Consider the following 27,591-nt stretch of genomic DNA (forward strand, 5'->3'; position numbering starts at 1 on the left):
TGTTTCAGGCAGACATTGAGTTCATCTTCTAGAAATGAAGAGCTGATCAGAGCAGGATTGGATCCACAGAGACCAAAGAGAAACTACTGGAGCCTCAGTCTCTGTGTAACGGGTCAATGCAATCTGTCCATGACCTGCCCCTCAATGGCAATAAAACACAGAGGAGCACAAATACACTGAGACCTACTGACTCTCTTGGCTATTCTCCATTCAGTCTAAGGGACGACGATTCAGGAGCTGTTTGTTGGTCTATATACAGTAGGTCAATACACTTTCTGAGAATTCCACAGACTAACAAAAGGCCATGCTCAATGATCCGTCTATGGAATTGTGTGTGCTGGGCTCTCTGGAAACAGACTGTATTTCTATCAGCAGCATTAAAGAAGGTAGACACTGCTGTCCAAGTGGCTCATACAAATAGGGATATTTTTAGATTAAGTTATATAATAGATATAATAGAGTAGAATGTAGTTATTGTAGTTTCATAATTTGAACATTTTGTTAGTACACTGATAGTAAATGTAAACTTCTTACAGCTCTACTGTACCCAAGATTCCACCTCCTCCTGAACTAAACTGCTTCTTCAGTGCTGATTCTCCAATTTCCCATTCCTCTACATTACTAACGTCTATCATCTAGGCAGGGATCCAGTCCACATTGTGAATAATAAAAACACAAGTCAATATCTTCAGCAGGAGTGGAAAATAAGACTTTAAGTCTATCAGACAGCTGTAGTCAATAGCACACAGCAGGTGAATCTCTGTGTAAAACAACATAGTGGGTCTTTGCTTTGGCAAACTCCACTTTCACCAGCTGCTGGCCTCAAGTTTAGCTTGGCTCTGTGTAGGTGGAGGAGCTGGACTGAACCTCTAGAGACTTTACCATCCACCCACTGTCTGATTTCAACCATCTGCTCCAATGGAACAACAATGACAAATAATGAATGGGGAAATGGGGAAAAGGAAGCTGAAATTAATCACTAAATGACAGAAAAGAATATAGTGGCATCTTATAATGTGATATGGAATGATTTGTACCATTCTAACTCTAAATGCTCCTTGCTATCTATGTAGTTGCTATATCCATAGCCCATTACCTTAAGCCAGTTAATCAGTGTTGAAAACAAAGCCAAGATTAATCATTAGATCATTAAACAGAAAGATATGTCAGTGACAACACCTGTATTGTGTTATACGCTATGTTGAAACACAAAACAAGTGATCACAGAGTCGGCGGCGACAGAAAGTTGGCTTTTTAACATTGCTGGCAATGGTGAGAACCGATCTATACCCTACAACGACAAAGCAGAACTACGTCTATTGTTGTGTGTAAAAAACAACACAAAACTGCGAGAATCAGAAGTCCCATTCCTATCAGTTGATTTCTCAAACAGCCAAACAAGCAGTTTTGCTGGGGAAGGACTAAAAACTACTTTCCCACGTAAGCGTGGGGGAAATCCATTTGTAGCAATGTGTGTTTTTAACCGCAATGGATAATCTATGCTGATAAAAATTATTTTTGCCAGCGAATGTTTTAGGTACTACTCGATTGAGCTAGTTGTGTTTTGCACAAGATGTTTGGAATTTATCAAGTTTGCCTTTCTCATGCATGTGCCTGAGCCTGAGCGGGGATTTTTTTGTTGTATACTTTCAAATTCTTGCTCATTTCTCCAAGGTTGCCTACCCCAGCTTCAACCTAAATGTCATAGGCATGTCAGTCAATTTAGGCCACGCCCACAAGCTTCAGGTAAAGGTAATGCCCAGGCAGCTCTCTTGAATTGTATCACTATAGAAAATGCAACACCCAAAAGGTCCATTTTATTACAGTTATTGAATGTTCGGAATGCTCAAATTGTGGATGGTGGATGATCAAGTGTGATAATAAATAAGAAAATGAACATTTTTAACTGGGTAACCATCCCTTTAAAGATAAAAAGTTGGTTGGAGCTTTGGAGCTTTGAGGCTGGGCAGGATGGATAAAGCTGTGTTTCATATTAATTCATTATGCTAATTTAGGTGCTGTATTCCCATAGATGAAGCCCAAGTGAGGGGGTTTGGTGTGAAGTGTGTGTGTACGTGCGTATGTGTGAATGTGTGTGTGTGTGTGTGTGTCAGCAGGACGGGATGTGAGGCTAGAGAAGCCAGTGACTCCTGTAGATTAGATGAAGGAAGATGATGGATGCTGCCCTGGTACATTATCTACTTCAATGGAGACAGGCTACCTGCTAATGAGACTAAGGGTGCAACCTACAGTTTGTTTCTTTGGTCTGAACCATAGTTGAAAAGTTTACTTTGTTGCATTTGTGTATTTGGTTTGTTGAGGTTCAGACTGCCCAACAGGGCTTGTAAACAACATGGACTCTCAAGTAGCTTGTTTATTGGACAGAGTTTTGGTAACCTCTCATCCCGCAGGGGAGTCAAAACAAATCTAATTCCAGTCCCTGTAATTTAAGATAAGCTTGATGGACTTGTGTGTGCTCTTTGCCATAGTTCACCATTTCTAGTGTTCATATCAGTTAAGAACACTGTGTGGGGAGTCGGGACAGAGCCCTTCACCCTCAGGACACAAGCTCCCCGTTCCACAGGCAGAGGCTCAGCACCCTGGCCAGCGACAGCAGCCAACAGCCACTACCTCTGCTGGTGCCAGTCCAGCACCATGGACAGCGCTGACTGCACAAAGCCTCCCAGGAGAGAAGGCAGAGTCTTGTCATCCTGGCGGCCTATAATGGGAGCAGCGAGACAGACCAGGGTGAGCTACGGATGAGTCTGCACTGCTCCGACTCGCTGCCTTATCAACATTAACCATCAGAAAGACTCTGTAAGTACAGGGATTAATACAGCCAAGGGTTAACATGGCCATGTTGGCCAGTGGAAGCACAGAGCTGGAGATCAATGGAGCAAAAATATCTTGTTATTCAATGACTGAACTGCAGATCCCCAGAGCCTGAGAATATCTCACTGTATAAAATACTATGCCTTTAATTCAACCTCATGAATATTGCAGCGTGGATCATTTCAGTCGAGAATGCTCACTCATTTATTATATTTTACTAAAAAGAATGAACTGTAGCAGAGCAGTCTAAGCTTGAAGAAAGAGACACACACACATGATACTAAACCAGAGAGAAGTGAAGTAATGGGATTTAGAAACCAAAGCAAAGCCAGTCCTGGTCCAGGCCCAGCCCAGCCTCCAGCACTTAAATCACATAAGCTCATTTTTATAAGAACAGTCATTTGAAGAGGACAATAATAAGCACTAATTAGATTTTCCGACAGAAACCACTGAAAAAACATTAGCAGAAGCTGCTGTCGCTTCTTTGGTTACCAATGTAAATGAAGACGCATAATCCTGCTTGAGTTGATTGAAAAACTATTTTCCCTTTGTGAGAATGTAATATACAAGGGTTCTGCCAAACAGCTTTAGAGGCATTGGGGAGGTTTGTATTATGTAATGAAGCTGTAGAGAAGCCTGTGTTTTGTAATGAAGCATATTAGTCAGAAAGACACTCAGTTGTCTGCGCAGAGTGAAACGTATAAATGTACTGCCAATACAACAGAGCAAGATGGGATTATAGATAAATACACAAATAGATACATACATGTGTTCCAGAGACTGGAGTATATAGACTGAATGCTGTGTAAAACAGACCAATACATACCAACACACATCGGCACATAGCAGCCACAACATATGTACGTGTTTTTTTAATCCCGCTTCTGCCTGCCAACTCCCGCGATATTCCATCACACTCAATCAATCATAAACTGCCATGAAGAGAGAGAGAGCATGATACTCACCATCCACTTGAGTGATGCTGAACTCTAGCATGGTTAAGTGGTGCTTTCCTGCTGTGGTGATGAAACTTTTGAGAAGAATTCAACATCCCATAGCTGTTTATCGGACCACCTGCTCCTGCCCGCAGCAGTAAGAGTTACTCCCACGTCGCAAAATATTGCATCGGGTCCCACGGGATTCCCACAAATTGCATGCCTCTACCTCAAAGTGATGGCTGCCACACTGTTATACACACACACACACACTTTTGGTTCAGGTGTCTGGCTGTTGGGCCTCTCATCACATCATCACCATGAGACCTGTCACTCAATGATAACAAAACTGCTCCCCCTGACTTCTCTCTCTCTGTCTCCTTCTCTCTCTCACACACACACACACACACACACACACACACACACACACACACACACACACACACACACACACACACACACACACACAAACACACACACACAAACCCACTCCAGTGGCTGTCCATTTCCAGCAGCCTGCTGCTGGATGATCTTCCAAAGTCCTTTAGAATGGAGCTGGTAAGGTTCTACATCTCATTATGATGTCACAATGTCACAGCAACAGACAGCTATGGAAGCAGTCACTTCACCAGCAGAGGAGAAGACTGACAACCACAGGATGGACACTGGAAGTAGATGGAAGAAGTTCATCTGTAATCGCTGAAGGTTTACTGAGTGAGCAAATGTTTTTACGACCTGAATCTTCTCACTGCCACAGGCATTTATGCATTAATTTTGTGCTTTGCGCTTATGCATTGTTTTTGCTAGTCCTAAAGAGGAATTATATTGGTGCCTCATTTGTGGTACTTTTGCTGATAGTGATATATCCGTAAAAGGCTTTTACTGGCTGATAATATTGGCTGACCGATATACCTGTCGGGCCCCAATCCTAATGGATTTCAGTGAATTTTGACACGAGGCAACAGTTGAGCCAAGCCATTATTCTATCAGCAAAAACGGGAGACAAAAACTTGTACACAAATGCATGTCTATACACACACACACACACACACACACACACACACTACTAGGAGGTAGGGAAGGAGGAAAGACACACGCACACGCACAGTTGGCACAGGTTCAACTAGTTCCCTCTTACTGAGAAAGAGGGAAAAAAACACATTGTAGATGGTTTCATGTTTTAAAGCATCAACAATGTCATCCTGTGATTTCTTCCATTTAATGCCTCATAATTTCCTCATAATGCACTTCAAGTAAAGTGTTTCCCAGAAAGACTAACCTCATATTGCTATTCTGTCTCACAGATTCAGTCCTATCAATCTTAGTACTTTGCATTTTGCTGAACTGTCTTAAAGTGCCTCAAGAAAGAGCACAGGAAGCTAAACAGTTTTGCAACTTGCTGATAAAGTATATAAAAAGTATATAAAATATCCAGTAACTCACTGTGCTGTGCATTTTTGACTCCATCTGCATTTATAGTATCACTCACTGAGCAACCATCATATAGCCATCATATTGTATTGCTAGTTACAAAGACAGTGAGAGATGTCTGTACTGTCAGGAGAGTCCTTGGTGAACAGCAGCTAGATTCAACAACCATAGCAGCAGTGGAAACTACAGAAACTAACAACCTGATGTGAAAAATAAAGGATCAAAAAAGGCCAACAGATGCAAAAACACTGATGTTTATTTACAGAAGTTCATAATGTGGAAATGTGTCTGTGCTCAGATCATCTTCATGAAACTGAGACCATCAAGGTGGAAACAGTCAACTGTGACTCTTCCTTGCTGAAGCCAAGTCCTCACCTCATCTCACATCACACTTGGTCATCCACAGTGTCTCAACATTGATGTTAATGAGACTTCAGCTGGAAGTCATCATTATTCAGACCAGTGCTGATCAAACTAGCACCTGTGGGTGAAATTCACCCAGCAGGAAATGTTGGTCTCTTAAAAGGGTTCAGAGGGGGAATAATATATTCAGTGTGATCAGTTTTGATGTACTTTAATGATATTGGTGCAATGACTTTAAGATGAATTATACATTACAAGACATATTAACAACCACAATGATGATATAATTTTGTTGGGCCATTCAAAGGGCTCCAAGGGGTAAGAAATTATTCTCAATTTTTATGCAGTTTAATGATATTGCTGCGCTTATTTCAAGGTGACTTACTCATTACAACACATATTAACAACCACAATGACGACATAACTGCTTAGAAGTTACTTCAAAATTAGAAACATTCACTTCAATCTAAAAAAACAAGGAACAATCCATAAACAAACCAAATGACTTTCCATGGTTCAAACCAGAACTAACATACACACACTGCTGCCACATTACACCCACATTACAATATGAAAACACATTTTGCTGGTTCATTTTGGATCTGAGAATATGAAGCTAGAAGCAGCTAACCATAAAGTCTGCTGAATCTTCTCCACACATCATCAAGAATGACTCCACACAGTGATTAGCAGCCTCTCTATGGTGGCTATGACTTCCACCTGGCAGGGATCAGGATCATTACACTTTACTGAATCACCTCTAAATGTTAAAAGTCCCAGCTAGTTTAGAGGAGGAATGGGAGGAGAGGCCATTACCAACCTCTTGGCTTTCTTTTAGTCTAGAGATCATTTTAAGTCATTGCTTTAGACTTCCCTTAACTTAGCGTAATACAGAGGTATTTGTAGTCTTACTTTGTTTTTTTCAGTTTTAATTGGTTCTAACCTTTTATTTAAAATGTTTCCAATTCATCAAAAGTACAAATATATTTCTTCACAGATTAAACAGTGATCAACTAATTAAAGTCAGTTGAAATGAAGTATGGACTTCAGTAAAAACTCATCACCATATGGGGAATAAGCTATTATTAAACACTGATTAATTGAAAAGAAGCATTTTATGACTGCTGCAGGTAATGATCCAGTCTGTTTGCAATTGACTGTGGATTCACATTCACACGTGTGTATTCAGCCAGTTGATCATTCAATGTTCAGTGTGTCATTGCCATTTAAACCTGGAGCTCCATAACAGAAGTTCCTATTCTTTATTTAAACAGGTCAACCAGACTAAAGCAGGACCTTCCATTTCCATTTGCTCTCTCCCCCCCCTCCCACCTGGGATCAGTGGGTCCTTACATTATGCATTACAATCTGCTGAAGGTGTCTAAATGTTTGGACACACTACAGGTTTAGGAAGCGTGGGACAGAGGGCTGAAATCTCCATAATAAATAACTCTGACTATCTGGACTCTGAGCACAGAGTCATGAGGAAACACTAATGACTTGTGGCTGAAGATGCAGCAAGGCAGCACACAGTATGGACATCAAACTTCTGCAGACTATATGCTAATAAACACTGATGATCAAGATGAACACATGGTCAACACAGCTAAATGATAAATTATGAACATTACTCTAAAGAGAAGAGTGATAATTATTATGTATAGCATAATATGTATGTATAGCAAAACAAATTTTAGAGGCAATGCAAAGTAAGACTACGAAAGAATACATTTTTTAATCTGCTGACGAGATGAAAACTTCCCCTAAAACTCTAAGATCCTTTAATAGCTAGTGTAGGTGTATGAAGCAGATAGAAGGACATGAATTCTTGTGGTTTTCAGGAAATCCTCCCTGAGGCAGCGTGGCCTACATAGTCTTCTTCATCAAGCTCCACTGCTGCGTTTCAAGCTGCTGCTTTCTGGTGGAAAGGGTGGATTAAGAAAGATGGGAGACACTAACAAAGAGCTGTGGGCTTCGCCTTGGCATTTACACAACCAGACACACCACACTGACTTCTGGCTGTTTGTAAACATCTCCTTATCTCTCTTTATCTATCTGTCTCTATATATCTATCCATCCATCCATCCCTCCTTCCTCCCCTGGGAGTTTGTAAGTTTGTACTTTCTCTGAGACTCGACTCAGGAATGTGGGATGTTAAACCCAGCCAGCCAACCAGTCCCAGAGGAAACAAGCCCCCCCCCTCTCTCTCTCTCCCTCTCTCAGGGGTCGAGAGCATCACATCAGCCTGTCAGCCTCAGTCGAGCTGCTGTGTGAATCTGATGTAAACATGTGTAACACCAGGGCTTTGCTCTTGATAAGAGACAATCTGGTACAAACCAAATGAAACAGAATAAATCAGATGTGTCTTCATTGGTGCTTGATAGTTAACAGAGTTGTGTTCAGAGTCTGTGATGAAGATCAGAGTAGAACAGAACCAAAGCCTCTGCTCACCAAGCCCACACAACACTTAGAGCACATTAGTCAGACAGACTCAATGCAGACTTGACAAGCTAAAACTGTCCAATATTAAGATGATTTTAAATGGTCCCTGGTAGAGATAACAGCTAATCAGTTTGTGTCTGATCTCCACTAGCGTAGTAAAGTGAAATATACATGGAGCAGGGAGAAGAGGAAAGGAGGTGAGGAGAAGTCAAAGAGGGAAGGTTCAGACTGTGACTGACTGATTAAAATGACATTCAAGGAGTCAGATGTGCTGCTGTAGGGAGATTTCATATTATTTCCTCACACACTGTTCCAAATGAACAGGATTTATAAGCTTAATATATTACACTGGACCTCTGAAATGGCATTTTAGATAAGTCAGTTATGTGTCAGTAATAGAATAGTGTGAGAGATGAGGCTCAAGGATCTATTAAGTATAAAATACACCTAAGAGGTTGATTCTAATCTTTTTTTTATGCATAAACAGAGGTCCACACTTTCTATAATTATATGGTAGTAGATTCAAATCAGCACCATGGATCAGCACTATGGAGGCCCAGTCTCAGCAAAGCATGATGGGGCACAAACTGTAAAGATATCAGAGCATATTAGTCTCAGAGAGGATTACTACGATATGGGGTGGCTTGGTTAAGAACGCATGCATTCACACACACATTGGCAGAGTGTAACAGACAGCAGCCATGACCCAACAGGTTATTTGGTAGAATATAATGATCTGACTGCCAAGAGGCCAGCGGAGGACATGACCACACTGAAACCCAGCCAAGACTGACAGACCGCAGGAGGCTTGGCTCACCACCACTGACAGGTTGTTTGGTTTCTACATTAATTTCAAAGGAGCAGCTCACTGCACAGGATTCAGGATTCTATGAGGTCAATGTTGTGAAACATCACACTGAGGCAATGTGACCAGTGACATGACAAGCTGGGGGTGAGACCTGACCAGAAATCATCACACACACACATGCATGCACACAGTCAGGTTAATCTCTAGCTGTGTGTCAGCTGGTATTTCCTATTCTAGAGGGAGATGGGCTGTGACAGTCATTACTGCAGCACACACTCCCTGAATAAGAAACCAGCCACCGCTTTTACACTGGAAATACACTCACAAGGTCACACTGCTCTTTTATTACCTGGACAAGAAGAAAGAAAGAAAGAAAGAAAGAATAACCTTTGAGAAAGTTTTATGCAAACTGAACTCTGCTGGAGAGTACATCGGCTACATGATCAGCTCCAGTGGACATGATGATGAGTCTTTTGACAAGGGAATGCTTTCTACTCATTAAGACACACTGTGACATCACAATGTTCACCAATGTTGTACCACTGGACTGAGAGAAACCTTCCGCACCAGGTACAGCACCCATTCCCCCAGTATAGACCACTGGAGTCCCACCAGATATATTTATTCCATTAGCTGCAATCAGTAATGGGCTATATTGTCTCTGTAGGGAGCTGGTTCTTTTCATTTTACAGTTAAACTAAAACAAAGTATTTTACAAACTTTGCTCTCACTGCTGTAGTTTGAGGGAGAGGACTCCTATGGAGCGTCGTCTGGCAAAGACCAATGAGAACATTCCTTTAAAATGTGATAAATGGCTTATTTAACTAAATGTTGAATGATGAGTTGTTTGTGTTCACTCCACTTTGGAGATAAACAGATGAGTAATGGTCAGTAGGCTCTGATGTGTGTCTGTAGCTGTTCTTAATTCAACCCCAAACCAAAGCCAGCCGTCCTTAGAAGAGACGACAAGGAGGAGCGGAGACTGGAGGGGAGGAGCTGCAGGTGGAGAACTGGTGATTCTACAGTTCCTTCATCTTACTGATGATTTACTGAGAGAGACCTGCTGTTGTGCCCTCAAGCAAGGCACTCAACCTAACTGCTTTGGTAAACATCCAGCTGAGGAGATTAATAACTTTATTCAAATTCAACCTGAGGTGAGCAGCCCCAGGTAAGAGCATCTGTGTTGGGAATACAGGAATCATCAGGGGGAAGCTGAGAAAAACCTGCAGCTGAAATTACCATAAAACATAAAGGTACAATATCAGCAGTACAAAATATATCTTGCTTAAACAACACAAAGTCGAACTGAAAGTCATTTCATTTAAAGGGACATGGCTGGAAAACAATGCCTGATATATGTGCAGACTCATATATCTCAAAAACTAAACATACACTGAGTAATACTCAAGTAAAATGTATGAACAGATTTCTATGAAATTTGGTGGACAGAAAGGCTTTTAACGAAGGCACAATTGATTCGATTTTGGTGGAGATCTGGCTCTATGGTTTCCACCATTACGATTATCATTTTTTGGCCAAAACTATGACAGAGACTTGATTCCAAATGCTGAGAGTATGTTTGCAGGGTCAAGAAATCAATTTCCCTTAAAGTTGAAGTGATAGCAATGATGTCTTTTTGTGTAACAGCAGTGTAACAGGTTTGCACTCTCCACCTTCTAGTTTCAAACAGTTTCATCTACAGGGTATGAAAGACAATTTCAAAGCTAAAGAGAGACGAGATTCATCTTGCAGAGCAGAATTACACTGAACATTATAAAATAAGGAACACAAAGTACAGTCAGTCTACTTTGCAGGTACCTGTGATACTGATGATAGTAATACAAAAGACACTGAGGTGAATGTGTAGAGATTGAAATGTACAGTCAAAGGATTCAAATAGACTCACTCAGAGTGAAGACAGACCAGCCTTGAAACCAGAAGTGGGAAAAATATTTTCTCACACACAAATAATATATCACACACACGCCCATATGCACACACACCAGCTTCTATTCCGCACATCCTCCTCCTACACAGACTGTAACAAAGCTCTCTTTATCCGTTGCCTTCAGTCAGAAAGCCCATTGAGATCCACCTCTAAACAGACTGAATGAGTAAACACACAGCCATTCCTCTCCTGCAGTTCACATATTTATTAAGGTGCTGTGGTTACTAGAGCTAGCTGCTCCTACCAATGACAGAGTGTTTCATTAGTAGGAGAGTCACAGCAGGAGAAAGACACACAGAGAGACACACTGCTACCAGGCTTCTGATTGGCTAGTTCCTCTCTCCTCAGAAATAGAGACATCATGGCCAATCCTTGGGTCTGGCTGGTTATTTATTAGATGGCATTTTGACACATATTGGATGGTAACAGGTAGCAGATGACTGAATAACACTGTCTCTGGTTTCCCTTGAAGTGTGGCTTCATCCAGCAATCTAAAGCTGTTTCTACTTATTTTTGATACTCCAGTTTGTAAACTCATATCTAAATTGCATTGGTCCACAAAAGACTAGATCAAAATAGGACACATTTCTTCTCTTTCTTTCTTCGCCTTTCTTCTTTCTGCTCTAAAATGTCTTTTCAATCAACTATTTCTATATTCAGAAGTGTCCAGTGATCCGATCAGCGTTTTGTGGTTGATTCCATTTGTTGAAGGCAGTGAGAGAGCAGAGAGATAACACAGAGTTTAAACAGTATTCACTACTTTTCTCTTTGGTTTGATAATCAGTCTCTCCTTTTGATTTCCAGGGGAAACTCCCACTGGGATGATGGGTTTGTGTTTGGCTGCAGGAATGAACAAATAACTGCAGCAGCAGTCTGCTAGAATGTTTCTTTTTAAGTCTGGGAGTGTGAAGGCTTCCCGTGTTCAGACGACGACTTGACATTCAAAACAAAAAGTCGATGCCAACATCCATACAGAATCAAGCGATGTGCTTTATCAACATCGTCTGTCCTTAGCAACTGACTAACCAAGTACAGCAGAGCTAAAGCAATGAAGACAATACCACAGACACACTTGTAGTTAATCTAGCTTTTCTTTTTATAACTGGCCTATTTCACTCTACAGTAGAACTTCATATACAGTATGTAGCTTATCTGTCAAAAACAGTAACATCAGACAGCCCTTCATCTAGATTCACAACCAGCAGAGCAGCACTGCCACTGAAGCTGGACACCAGAGCATTAACTTGTTTTACATTTTCCTCTGGTACTAAATCACAAAGGCAGCAAGAACTGTAACAACTATATAACATGTGCCTGGGGTGTGGTGTGAATGATTGTCACCCAACACAGAACTGTCAGAATGCACCATGAGACAGAGAACATTGAATGGAATTTCAATATCTATATAGGCTTACTGATAGAGGCTGATAGATTAGACCTCCACACCTTTAAGTGGGTCAAATATTTGGGCTAGAAAGGCAGTGGGCCTTCTGATTTTAATTTGATAATCTACTGTTGGCCCTGAGTGTAAGGAGAATAATGTGTCATCGGTGCATGATGCCTGTGTAATATGATCCCACATCACCTGCATGTTTTGTCAAACAATGTAACTTGTCCTAACCCTAACCCTATTAGATAATAAGCAATTTACAAATTGTCATCTGATACACCAACCTCCGCCAACCTTCCACACTTTCAGTTGGGATTGTGGAGGCGGCTGCATCCTCTATAGATGTCAGGGACTGGCTGGTGGATGCTCCGCTCCCACAGCCAAACTGTCCCTGTGGTTCGCTGCCAACTGTTGGCAGTGAAACGTTTCAATAATATTAGGCGAGGACCTCACCTAATCATGGAACCATTTCCTACATTGGGCAACGGTTCTCCTAAAACCAGAGCAACATGTTACCCAAATATCAAGCTAATTGAACATCATCTGCCCTCTGCAGCTTATGTAAGGTGCCCTATATTCGCTCGTGGTGATTCTGCACCTCCTGCACAAGGATATTCCCTCTTGGGAGAAGCTTTTGTAGCGAAAACGATCCGGACTGTTGAAAATGTCAGAGCACCGTGGCACAGAGCGCACTGCTTTTAAAGGGAAGGAAGCTTGATTGAAGCCAGGCCCACCACACCAACTGATGATGTATTCCTCCTAATTCCACCCCATTTCAAACTGCGCCGCAGGCTCACTGCACCTCCTAGCAGCCTATGTAGCCTATATACTGTATGTAGGCTTACATTTTTAAACAGAATTTAACATGCAATGTAATGCATTGCTCTATAATAACAAATACAATGGGGAAACAAGCATACAAGCAGATTTGTTTCCTTAAACATTTGTTGTTGGAGATTTGGTAAGACATTCATTTCACATAGTGTTGAAAACTCAATGACTGCTGTGGGTAATTTTAGAAGAAAAAAAAAAGTTATTGGAAAATGTTTTGCTGGCACAATGCCAAATTGTCCCTCTCGGTTTTATTAAATGAAATGCAGTTTTGAATAATGTAGGCCTCTGTGTGTTATAATTAGTTTGTATTCAACGGCCACGGGGTATTGAGCCGGTGGCTATAATAATGGAGAGACAACTTTGACTTTAAACGTTCTTCATGCCGTTTGCACCCTCAAGCTGACACTTCAAACTGCGTCTATGACGGCGTGCTGCTGGACACAAAATTACCCAAAACCTGCTGCCACACCCTGTGCACTCGCGCTGTGCACCTTCGACTGTGCTTTGTGTTGTGCGCCATTGATTCACAAAAATAGAGACCTAAATCTAAATGGGTGTGTGTGCCTCTTCTCCCAGTGAAAGGATTGCTCTCTGATCTCTGACAACAACCTACTCAATGAGTTCATCAGTGCGTCTGTCCCTCATCCTGGACAGACTGACTGACTGACAGAACAGGGAATACTTAAAGACACAGTGGACCATCTTACCACACTAAATTTGTGTGTGTGTGAGAGAGAGAGAGAGAGAGAGAGAGAGAGAGAGAGAGAGAGAGAGAGAGAGAGAGAGAGAGAGAGAGAGATTTAGAGTGTATGAGTCCTCTCTAAATGAAAGGGATTTCTGATCTCTCCTCTGCTTTGATAGATTAGCAGCACTACAGAACCTGCAGCCTCCAGAGCCAAGCAACTGACACACTTTCTGCTTCTGGGAGCTCATTTGGCAGCGAGGAACATGTGTGTCTCTGTGGGCTAAAGTCTCTAGGAGTTGTCTACTCTGGTGTGTGTGTGTGTGTGTGTGTGCGTGTATGTGTATGAGTAAAAGAGCGCGAGAGAGAAATAATCCAATTTGCATTTGAACCGGTCTGTTGTGTATCAGGCCAGCAGGCTGGCTAAACCTCTCCTGGCTTAAATGAATACAAGAGGATGGATGGATCACAAAAATATCAACTGGAGGAGTCAAATAAATACATTATTCTACAATGAAATGAAAAGAGCAATGGGATAGAAACTTGGGTAACAACATAAGTAGCATTATTACTACTACTACTACTATCCTGCTGCCAATCAGTCTGTTTAGAAAGAACAAGCTGTTGATTAAAGAGCGAGGAGTCACATTAATTCTTTCAGTTTCTCTGTTGATTCGCACAGTCACAGAATCATCATCACTTTTCTCCATAAACATCAGGATAAATTATTCAGCAGCTAGTAATCTGTCAGCTCATAACAAAACTGATTTGTGTGGACTGCAGGAAAACCCGCCGGTGGAAACTTCAAAATGAGTTTAGTGGGAGATGAGAGAAAATAGAAACAAATTGAGCAGATTTGGGTCTGTGATCCCAGTGACTCAAACAATCAAAATCGCAAGAGGAGTTTTTCTTGTTTTGGAGAAATCAGTAAATCTCTCTCTCTCTCTCTCTCAGAGATGAATAAGAAACCTGCTCCTTAATCAGTGGAGCCTTGCTGGGATCTAGACAAAAGCTACAATCACTTCTTAGTAGAGGCATCACGAATACATCAAAAGCATCAGTGTGAGGTGAATGGTGAATTGGGAATGCAGAGTCGCTGAACGATAAAGCCAATCTGGCCATAATAGTGGTAACTGTGGTTGTAATACTATTGCATGCTGTATCTGGTGCAGTGAGAACTCTTCCTGGATCCTTTATCCTCACTACACTTTAACAACTGTGTGTAGCTCTTTCATCCAGTCAGCTAAAACATTCACAGTTTCACAGTAAACAGCAATAAAAAAATTGCATCATACTAGCTGCTCTACACAGACCTGGAGGGATTTGGAGCAGACACATAATTACATTTATCAAATGTACTTTATGATTGTCTCATTCTTTAGAAAGGCTAAAGTTTCTACCAGATCTAAACAAGGACTGTGTGTGTCCTACTTTGCTCCAACACAGCAGTCAAATCATCCCATTAGTGCTTTGGGACTGTGTGGTTCATTATAGGAAGATGTAACAAGATTATGTTTTCAAGGAAAACAGCTTACTGACAATCATTCTTCCCCTCACCTTCTCTCTCTGTGAACTTTAGAAGCAAACAAGCTACTAATTAAAATGACAAAGTGTAATTTGTCCTAATTAGTTGGATGAATCCTCTAGAAGAGGGAGTCCCTGGTATCCTGGTGAACAGGGAAATACCAAGCTGAAAGCTTAAATCAGCTCTTTGGAGAGTACAGGCCAACGTAACATAAAGAGTCTGGTCTTGGTATCAACCGACGGGCAGATGCTTATTGTAAGGAGAACAGGAAAGATATTCCCCTTAGCATTTAGCATTTTTGTCTTCATGGAGACAGTAGGAAAGCTGAGAGGGAGAAACAAAAGGTTCTGGTGGGATTTGTTCCCAGACCAGCAGAGGTGAATGTAGCTCCAGAGGCAGTAGTCTTAATAATTGCACCATGTATGGATGAGCTCAAATTAATCACAGATCTAAATGTGTCTTTCTTTCTACTAACTAACAAACCAGGATCAGCAGCCCATCCATCCCCATGAGAACCAAACACCTTTTAATTCTGCTGCCTTGGAGAAACCCAGTCAGGTGTGAGGAACTCTACAGGAGAGATGACAGAGGATATTAAGGAGAACACCAGACTAATATCTTTCTACCAAGGTTCACCACACCTTAAGACACCATGAGATATTTCCTCTCATGTATAATCCCCATAGATTCGTAATAATTATCAGGCAAAGTCTGGCTCAGGCCACATAAGAACAAATCTGCTCAACACTGCCAAGACCAACTGACTTTTACATGTTTAAATCAGATCACTCTCCTCCAGGAACAATGGAATTGTGTGTCTGCCAGTAAGAGACCAGATGAAACCAGAAAAGCTTGAAACTCAGATCTCAGGAAGTGTTTGTCATATTTACAGATGGACAATGAATATATCAAAATGGTGAATAACTATTGGGTTGATGAATCAGTGTCATACTGTATGAGTTGCTGCATATTTTGCTTTTGGGTGCAGGGGATTCTGAAAATAGTCATGTGGGTGTGATGTTCTATCGCTGAATCAATCCTTACAGTAAGTGTTCTACTGCCAAAGAATAAAATACATCTTTGTTTGACATCTTTATATTCTCAGGTACTCTCCACCACACTCAGGCTGAATCCTTGACAGCTAAAAGATGTCAGACTCACTGAAGCACAACTTTTACAGCACTTAACCTGTTTAGAGCTGCAGCCGGGGAAGTAAGACAAGGACACTTTTACCCTCCACCTTAAAACATGTGACTAAATATCACTTATCTCCTCGCCTCAGAGGACATCTGCAGTGAAACACATGCTGATCTCTGAGACGTGTGTGTGTGTGTGTGTGTGTGTGTGTGTGCGTGTGTTCCTCTCCAGACACTCGACCAGCCAGAGTCTACACTATGAAATATGTAACAGCCAGTAAAGTAACACAGGGTCAAAGGTCTCAATCCTACTGGGTTATTCCTATAGAAAACTGGACAGATGGCTGCCTGGCTGCATTACAAGTTAGACGTCTATGGGTGAAGGTGTTAAAGATTATGGTAGGCTTGAAGGTGTTATAACAAATGGTTACATGTGGATGACATAAATGTATTAATTTAAACATGAATGACCACACGTACGTACAGTATATAAAGAGATAAAAGCATAGTAGTATAGAGCAGTTTGATTTAAATGTACCTTCTGCTCAATATTTCAACCTCTCACCTCCACTAAACCTGTGAAACCTCTTCTTCATCATGTGAAAGTGTCAGATGAATAATGTGTCAAGTATCCAAACCTCATTAAAGTTCCATTAAGCCATCTGCAGATAAACTTACTTCTGATTTAAAAGTAGAGAAATCAGACATAAACGGGACAGGGAGAGTAATGGACGACTATGTGATTTATCTTACTTAATTAACTATAAACCTTTATATAGAGATACTGTATTCATAAAAATCCCCACATTGTTTATGGAGATAAATTGATTTGGGCTTTCATAAAGGGAGTTTTCCTCATTTATTTCCTCCACTTAGTTCTCTTTCATAAAGCTTCTCTGCCAAACACAGCAGTGATGATGAATTAGCAGCCGGCCTTGTTAGAGGGGAGACAGAGTAGGTGGAACAGTGAGCTACCTGTGTGATTACAATGATACTGAGCAGGTGATGAGCGCTTATTGACTGAAAGAGGCAGAGCTGATTATACATTTATAAAGTAGATGTAGGCTCTCTGGATTCACAAACATTGCCCCAAATGATACAAATGGTGCTATTACATTTAAGAAAAGCCTTTGTTTGCAGTGTATTTGGAGCTGAGCTGAGCTGTTTGCTGAAATAGATTTCATTTGAACAATTTAATGGGTAATTGTTTTTCTTTTTTTATTACTATTATTATTATTTATTTATTTATTTTTTTTATTAGATCATAAGTCAGTTTTTCCAGGGACAGGAAAGTTGAGGCCTGTGACAGCCACATACTTCTAGAGGGTACTTGTTTACTAGACCATAACAATAATTTTTTTTTTCATTTTTTCAAAGATCTTAACTGATCATAACTCAAGAAATACAGGCTTGAACTCATGAAAAGTTGTGTACCAACAATATCTTGAGTGGTTGAGTGGACCTCTTTCCAGTAACTTTGGATCTGTTAGTTCCAAAATGAATGGATAAGAGTACCTGCATGAGCTTTACATTTAGAGCACAGATGGGAAGTGTTAGGGAACATTTACTGGAGGCAAACAGGGGTAAGATAGATTCTATGAAGTACACTGAGGGAGGTATATTTGAGAAAGATTCTGTCACAGATTATTGACCAATCAATATGTTACCTCTAGATCATGCTCCCAGACTGGCTTCAAAGCATCATATGATAAAGAACCAGTATTCAACAGAATTGCATATATATCTGAGATCTTACCCATGAGGCTATCAGCAGAAATAAGACACTTATCAATCAATGACAGCTGTAGACATAATTTTTATTTTTATTTGGATAAATTTCCACTTCTAATATGTTCAAAGGATTTCAAATTATCTCATTTAAAAAGACATGAGAGATCCCAGAGTCCTTTTGACAACCAATTTAAAAGGCCAATGCTTCTAATTTGTGAGGGAAAATCAGGATGGAGGGCAATGGAGGACCATAATAATATAATGGTTGGAATATTTAAATATTTTCTCATCCCTCCAAGCTAAGAGTGTGTCATATACAATGAAATTACTAGTTAAAGACTCCACCTGATCAATATTATAAACTAGAAAATGCGCTCAGTAGAGCACAAACCTCAACAACAACTCTCTCAACACCCCACAAGGCAGTTATGCACCTTTTGGTGATATGCCACGCCCACGCCCATTATTCATGTTTTTAATTTGACCGGACCAAGAGTAAAGTTGGAGACTGAGCAGTGATGCTCCACCCATATCTTTAAGTGAGCTAAAAAAACTTAATTTAATAATTTATCTAGATACATTTTATAACCTGAAAGGTTGCTGTAACAGGCAATGGAGTTCAAAACAGCGGGGATTGAGATTTCAAGGTTAGTCGCATACAAAATGACGTCATCGGCATACAGCGAAATACGATGGTCTTTCTCACCTACTATAACACCACAAATATTGTTGTAGGATCCGAGGGATTCGGCCAGGGCTTCAATGGTTAACCAAAACAAAAGTGGGGATAGGCGGCACCCCTGCCTACAACCCCTACTTACTGGGAATTTCTCAGACAGCAAACCATATGTGGTGACTGCTGCCACTGGGTGTAACATTTTTACAAATTTTAAGTTAGAACTCAAATTAATTTTTTTTCAGAACAGCAAATAAGAACGGCCACTCCACCAGATCGAAGGCCTTTTCGGCATCATGGGGAACAATCAGAGCAGGGTCTTTGTAAGTGACATGGTGGACTATATTCAAAACTCATCTGAGATTATCTGCACCATATTTGGACTTAACAAATCCTGTTTGATCTGGTTTAATAATTTGTGGAAGTAATGTTTATAATCTACGAGCTAACAGTTTAGCTACTATCTTAAAAAAAACAGGATTAGTTAGGATTAGTTTTTCATGAATTAAATATTGAACATGGAATATTATCAGTAAACTCTCTACAGACAATATGAACATTGAGTGGGAAACAAACCTTACATTACAGTGTTTGCTACATTGTGAAGCTTGTTTCAAACAAACCAAGAAAAACAGAAACATGAATTTAAAACGTATGTGGAGTTAGAGTAGTTAGCTAGCTCTATAAAGATATGGTAAACTGAGGTGTAACACACCATACATAAGATACAAGCTGAGGAAACCCTCTAACCTCTTTGTTGAGGTTCAGAGTTTGTACACTGAAGAGAAAATATTCTCCTGCTAGCTTTCTACAACAGTTGAATCTCTTTCCTGCTAGTCTGTAGGAAGTCTGGTCCCCTGAGAATACAGTAGTTCTCTCTACGGTGGAGATCCTCTGCTTTAGTGTAGTGTTACTCAGTATTATACACAGACACACACACAAACACACACACACACACACACATACACAAAACCAAGGCTCAGTGTGTATGAACTCATGTCACAGACAGAGTCGCAGTTAATCTAATCTAATCTCAATGATCTGCTGCTAAACTGCAGGGAGCAAACTGTTTTCCTAACACAATGCTCTGATTCACATGGGAAAATAATGAAGTAATTTCTCTGAGCAATGCACTCAACTCAGCAGCACAGTACACATGGGCCAAACTGTACCTGTACATCACTTGAACGTGGCAGAACACCAGCAGCAATCATATGCGTTACTGCAGTGTGAGTGTTATTGTGTTGAGAGGATGTGATTTAATCGTTTTTTGGATTCAGCTGTTTGAGAGTACCGCTTTGGCGCTGTGTTTGTGTATTTGACAGCAGCACGAACTGAAGTTATGTCAACCTCTACAGTGACACAATCAATCAAAACACAATCAATTGTCATGATGGCAGAAGCTAGGGAAATAAGGTCCATGTTGAAAATAACCAGAATTATCCTTTAAGCAAAAATTCTCCAAAGCCAGCAAGCAGGTGAAGAAGAGAAAGACCTGATAAAGTGATGAAAGGGTGTAAAGAGAAGGGAGATAATCTGACATGTTTCAATATGCAAGAGAGAGAGACAGAGACAGAGAGAGAGAGAGAGAGAGAGAGAGAGAGAGAGAGAGAGAGAGAGAGAGAGAGAGAGAGAGAGAGAGAGAGAGAGAGAGAGAGAGAGAGGTTTAGTGTGTAAAGTAGTGAGGGGAGAGCCATGGATCTTACATCCCACTCTGCTTACTGGTGGAGCAGCTCCATTTTTCCATCAGTACAGCACATTACTATAACTGTGTTGTAGCCATGAAAGCACAGTCATTTGTATGACCACATTATTTTATGAGCCAATATTAAAAGTGTACAACGACTTTCAGGTACCCAAGTTATCATTTAATGTAGCTCATAAACAACTGTGCAAATGTTTAATTCAATTAAAAGATAAAACACCAAAATCAGCCAATCACGCAGGACAGCAGCATCAAATATAGCTATTGTACTGACTTAAGCACATACACAAGCACATGTGCGTGTTCACACACACACACACACACACACCCACACACACACACACGCACACACACACGCACACACACACACCCTGAAGACCTGACGCTGTGTTTTCTCTCATAGTGATTTCCTCATTAAGTCCTACTGAGCTGCTGATCAATCACTGTGTTGCTTTTGTCACGTCTACATTACCACACACAAGTCCGTTTAGGACTGAACTATTTACTGTCTGGAGATCATTACTTACTGATGATATTTAATTTAAAAGTAGAGGACAGAGAGGGAGAAAAACAAATATTTTCCCTACCTCTATCTCGTTCATCATCATGCACTTTCCTTCTTTCTACATTTATCTGCAGCCTTTTATCTCTTCCTCCATCATCTCTCTGCCTCTCTCTCTTCATCTCCCTTCTCTCCCTGTTTCTCATCACTATTTCTCTCTCTCTCCTCACACTCCACACCAACAAGGCTCCTTGCCAGCATCAGAGCAGTGTCAAAGTGAATCCAATATGCTTGGTCAGGGTGTGGGCTATTCTAGGCAGTGTGGTCCTGTGGGAGACAAAGGGAGCTAATTGATTCAACTCTCAGCTCCCTGAGATGGGACAGATCAGCTCTCTTAGTACAGTCATGGTTGGACAGGAAAGAGATGTGTGAGGTCAGATGAATGGGGGGAAATCCAAAGTAATCTAAATCAGACTTAATGTAAAGAGGATTTATTTCTGAGTTTGTTCAGTGGGTTATAGTGGTTGGGATGAATGAGTTCTTTGTTTTTAGTTTCAGGACGAGAATCTGAGTCCAGAGAAAACTCCCCTGAGAGAAGATGAGATTCACATCCTTCATATAGGTCCTCATAGGATCTAGTCTACTGTACACTGTAGTGAGTCAGGCTCTCAGCCTCCAAGCTGCTCTCAGTCCCACTCTTCTCTGTCAGACTGCTACTGTACATGAAGACTGCTGTCAGTTCAGCTCAGCAGCATCAACGCTCATCACTAACTTTAGTTGGACTGCACTTTTCTAAACACAGTTCTAAAGTCATAGTAAGAGTTAACTGTCTCTACTGTCAGGTGTTTTCAGGGAGGGAAGTCACTTCACATACCTTCATAACTCCAGTCAGCATCAGACGGACAGATGCACAATAAACATCCACGGTAGCTGTGAAGCCTCTTCTCAACTCCGATATTTCCTAGTGGAAAACGTCAGGACATTCATAACTAGCGGGTGAAATGAAAAGAATGAAACGATCCCTTGCCTTGAAATCCAAAGAGGAAAGCGATGCCGGGGATCCAAACGGTGTGTATCCAGAAGTAAAGCATGATGTCCTTTAATCAGGTCCAAAAGCTCCGCGCTCTTCCAGACGAAGCTCGGTCTGCAGCAGGAATCTCTAGAGGAGAAAGCGCTGGAAATGAAGAAATCCCAGTCTGCTCTCTCCGTGAAGCTCCGGACGATGCTGATGAACACAAGAGCTGGACTCTCTGTCACTGCTCCAGTCTGACAGCTGGCTGCTTCCAGCCGCAACATTAGCGCCCCCTATCGCTCTCTCTGTGTGAGTGTGTGTGTGTGTGTGTGTGTGTGTGTGTGTGTGTGTGTGTGTGAGAGAGAGAGAGAGAGAGAGAGAGAGAGCGAGCCAGTCTGTTCGGACTAAAATTGCAATGTTCCAGTGTTTCTTGGTCCAGGACTGACAGCAGGACTAATCCTGACAAATCCAACACATTTCATTCAGAGTCACAACCGAGATGTTTTTTTGTTTTTTTTCCAAGAATCTCTCTCTCTCTCTCTCTCTCTCTCTCTCTCTCTCTCTCTCTCTCTCTCTCTCTCTCTCTAGTTGTAGTTCCTCAAATATCCATACTCAAGAGTGGAGTGGTGAATAATGGATAGGCTGCTGTCCAACGCCAGGATAGACATCACAATATGAAATATACATGACTCAAATATATGACAAATTTATCCTCTGGCTGCAATGTAAAGCTCATGACCAATAACTAAAACAAAGAAAATAGGCTATAGAATCACTACCTCTTCATAGTAGCAGTTCATGGTGACTTATAACATATACACATTTTTTTCCTGACATGATGTTGGTAGGAACAAATATTGTCTTCATACCATGATATCTGCTTACAAACAAATGTGTGGGTTGAAACCTTAGTTCACTCTTGCTATTTTGTGACCAGAGTGGATCTTTATTCTTCGTCCTCAGTGATGAAGCTCTCTGCACCAAGTCTGCTTCACTTTATCAGCCATTATTAACAGCAACAACAAACCTGATGGCTTTAAAGACATGGTGGCACCATCACTTTATTTTGCTGTAAGCTTTTCTTCCAGACAGAAATGTTCTTGTTTTAAACAATAAACAGTATGAAACTGTCACTAATACCTGCCAGTGTAATTCCCATGTGACTTGAGGACTAAAGCTGGAAAAGACTCATGTGGAATACACACACTACCTGCAGGCAAAGTCATGATCTTTCTGTTTGACTAAATATACTGAATACCAAATGTGACACATGAACCATGTTATGCTACATGACATGTTATTAAAATATGATGAATGGATGTTTGAATATTGAAGTTATCTGCTCCTTGGTATATTATCCTTATAGAGGATTTATAGGACTTAGTGTATCTGGCATGTAGTGTAACTGTATCTGCTATAGTTCAAAGTGAAAAGGGAATCTAGTTGGTTTCTCTGGAGAAAGCCAGTTATCTGTGTGCATAGAAGTGTGGTGTTTTTCCCCATGAAATCCTGACAGCAGATTTATTACAGCTAGTTATCCTGGCAGAGCCAGAAAAGTTGTTGCTTTACTTTTTATTCTCTCTAGTTTGGCTGCTGATGAAGGCAATGGAGAGTGTACAGTTCAGTCAAAACTATACATAGCGGAATGGAGGTTTTTATGTGTGTGTGTGTGTGTGCGCAGTACCATCAGTACCTGAACAATCATACACACACACACACACACACACACACACGCACACACGCACACACGCACACACACACACACACACACACACACACACACACACACACCCACCCACGCACGCACACACACACACGGTGGAGACAGAAAAGTGAGATGAAAATTGCTTGCTCCTCACAGCAGCCTATTCCAAAAAGTAAAGTCAGACTTACTGAGCTGGTTTCCTCAATATAATAACTGCCACTGCTGTTCTAAACGGAGCCCTTTTTGGTCTCTATTTTCAGGTTGGTTCTTCATGTTATTATGAAAATATTTAATATATTTTTCAGTTTTCTCCTGTTGGTTTGGAGTTGGTTTGTGTCTGAGTTTGTTTTGATTGGTGATTAGTACAACAACCAATTTGACACAAAATATAAATCATGCAAAATAACACACCTGGCTACGGACACAACAATACGCTACTGATTTTATGCAACAAATAAAAATGTTGCTTAACATCAATCATGAAAAACACAAGTGGAGTCAGCAGTTCACAGTGGCACAGTGTAGATTTCAGCCATGATGAGCTCTCTGGGGGGTTTATAATATTTGAATGAATACTTGAATATTTGACAGAAAACAGAGAGACTGAGAGAGAGAGAGAGAGAGAGAGAGAGAGAGAGAGAGAGAGAGCGAGAGAGAGAGAGAGAGAGAGAGAGAGAGAGAGAGGAGAGGGAGAAAGAGAGCACTAAGCACCACAAGGGTGTCTCATCAAAAGCACATTTTCTCCTGTCTGGACAAGTGTCGGTGTCTCTGATCATGATTAAATGTGTGACTCTCCCTCAGAGAGCAGAGGAGAAATGAGTCCAAGGTGGAAGAACTAGACACTTGAGACTGGGAGAGGCTCTGGTCGGCCCTCTGATCCTGCTGTCATTAATGTTTAGGAAGGACCAAGTCAATAACATCAGACACTGCAGAACAAATACAGTGAAGTAGTAGAGGTTTGGCTGATCCTGTTTCAGTCAACAGCCCATCTGGTCATTAGGAACCATCTCAAAAGCATGAGGTTTGTTTGCTCCCTAGAGAGTTTCTATGTGTTTGGACATATTAATTATATTGAATTGGACCTTTTATGGTATTTATTATTACTGTACATGCATGGTCTTGCCTATGTGTGTATGCACACCCATGCCTTGCGTTTGACAGATCATTTAAATAGACTATTACTGTTTTTAGCCTAAAGTGACATAGAAAATAAAAGGCTCTTTATGTTTAATTAAACTGTTATTCCACATAAACCCATGGTAATAACATGACAAGTGACAAAAATGTCAAATCTAGCCTTGATCCAATGAATTAATGATGAGTTTTTAATTCCACATGGGAACCATTTAGACATGACACGCAGTCCATCAAAGAATCAACATTATGATCATAGCTGTTCAACATCAGTTCAACTCTTCTACATAGACCTACGAGGGCTGCTGTCAAACTGGACTTTTGACATCTAATTATTCCCATTGGTGACAGGGACCAATCAAACTAATCTCTAGTCAGGAAAGCATTTGGTCAAAACATTTCTTGATTTCAACATGAAAGAAATGTGTTGTAAAATGTGTTGTATTGTAATTAAAAACTATCAGCTCCATTTAGTCTCTAAAACCTCCAAAAACTCAAATGCTTGATAGAGAATTTGTACTGTGTAGATCCAAGCTTATTTTACAAAAAGAACAGGATGAGGGAAGATGAAAGAAAAAGTATATTGGGTGTTATATCTGTGTTTTTTTATATACAATAAATTATACACTGTATAATATACTCCCTTTAACTAGTTTTAAATGGGCTGAACAGAAAGTGAAGTGGCCAGTAGACTGATCCATCCATCCTGTGAGCTCTCTGTCCACTCTCTCTTCAGTACAGTACATGAGAGTGAATTTTTAAAAATGGAATACTATTGTGTGAAAAGATATAGTAGTTCATGCCTCACTGACAATGTCTTGAATATGATGTGAATAGAGGCCATCGAACGGCTTCTTCCAACTGTGAAGTCTTGGATTGAAGGGAGAGACAGAGAAAGAGAGAGAGACAGAGAAAGACAGACTGAAACAGAGAAAGAGAGAGATACATCAGAGAGACAGAGAGAGAACAGAAAAATAAGAGGAAATTCAGGAAGATGCCATTTCCTTCTCACTGGGACCATGATACTACAAAATACACACACCCACTGCTGTAAGACATTATGGCCAAAAATGTCCCACAGAACATGTTTTTTCTGTCGAATGGATTTGATCACCAATCACGTTCGCTCCAAACCATCCTGGGAGGCTACATCCAATCAATAATGTTCAGTACATGTGTCAGTACTTTTATATTATTTATAGTTGATCAAATTCTCCATCTAGACTGAGAAACTGTTACAAGGCAAGAGACTACAGTGCATTATGCTGGAATCTGGAGATATGTGAAAACAAAAAACCTTTGAATCCAGAAGTACAATAAGTTTTCCAATGACAGGTGATCAGTAATGTGTAAAAGAAGCCAAGTACAGTCTAAAGATGTGGGAAGTGTGAAGTTGAGCTGTTTTCTCCAAACCTGTCAATATTAAAGCAGAAAGTGTCAAACTGAGGATCCAGTCTGTCTCAGGCAGAATGATGAAACAGCTTTGTAGGAGAGAAGAGAAATCTCTCTCCTCTGGGATTCAACAGAGAGAGAGGGCTCTTACCTCAGTGTGTGTGTGTGTGTGTGTGAAAGTGAATGTATGTGTGTGCTTAGTGTCTGTTGTAGATTTGACGTGTGTGTAGCCTATTTCTGTGTGTTGAGTATTGATAAAAAGCAGTCAGACAAAAAGAAACACATCAAGCTGAATTCTCTCCAAACTGTGCGTGTTTTGAAAATCAGGATCAGAATGTGTTTCTCTAAATTAAATCAGCTGGTCTTTTTCCACTGAGCCTCAGTACACTGGTTGTCATAAAGCAGCTCATTATTAGAGACATTCAACAAAATTACTAAACTAAACTCACTCTGTACCCAGGATGAAGGAACAGACCAAACAGGTTTATTCCAGTATGTAGATGCAACCTGATATGACAAGCACTGTGTTGCTAGTTTATTTTATTTCCATTGCATTCTCTTCCGTTATATATATTTTTTCAGTTACCTTATGGCACAGGCAGACTGTGTTTGTAAAGTTAATTTACACCTGTTTCCTTCACACTGCTCATTTGCATTTTAGGCTCAGAGGAGAAGAATACTGTTTTCATTATAATGTGCCAGCAGCAACACAAAGGGAGAAACAAAGCAAAGGTTAGATGGAATCACATGAGATATTGAAAAATAAAGTTTGCTGTCATAGTCAGAGATGTGAGATTGATGATTCCCAAAGACAAGTCAAGTCTTGTTTCATGTTGGAGTCAAAACTGCAAAGGCCATCGGTCAGAAGGATGAAATGTAAATGATTTCTGCTTTGGAATACACGCTGTATGCTGTAATAAATTATTCATGACACTACCACTTCAATACAACTGTGTGTGTGGGCCTTGTAAGATAGCGTTCCTGCTTATCTTTACAGTTCAAAGTCCAGTAACAGAATGATAATGCCAGTCTTCTCTCTGAGCCTCCTCAGTGTAACACACCATAACACCATCACACACTTGGTCTTAGCCTCTGTAAAAACTCTATATTCCTTCAACAGTTTGTGAATTATATACACAAAATAAACACAAGCCAAGTCATTTAGGTCCAGACTGCACAGCACACAGAAGGTTTATAAAATCTGTTTTGAATCATGGCTCCATGCAGCAAACTGCATAAATATGCAATGCTTCCCACAGACAGTTTGTAATGAGTAATTATATTGCGGGCAGATGGCAGCCTCAAGGCATTGGTGCAATACAATTTCCCATTATCTAGTGTGAGAATTATTTTTCAGAATCAGAATCAGAATCAGAATTCTTTTATTATGCCGAGTATGTTTGCACAT

Source organism: Centroberyx gerrardi, chromosome 6 (assembly GCF_048128805.1).
Source record: "Centroberyx gerrardi isolate f3 chromosome 6, fCenGer3.hap1.cur.20231027, whole genome shotgun sequence".
Classification (NCBI taxonomy): domain Eukaryota; kingdom Metazoa; phylum Chordata; class Actinopteri; order Beryciformes; family Berycidae; genus Centroberyx; species Centroberyx gerrardi.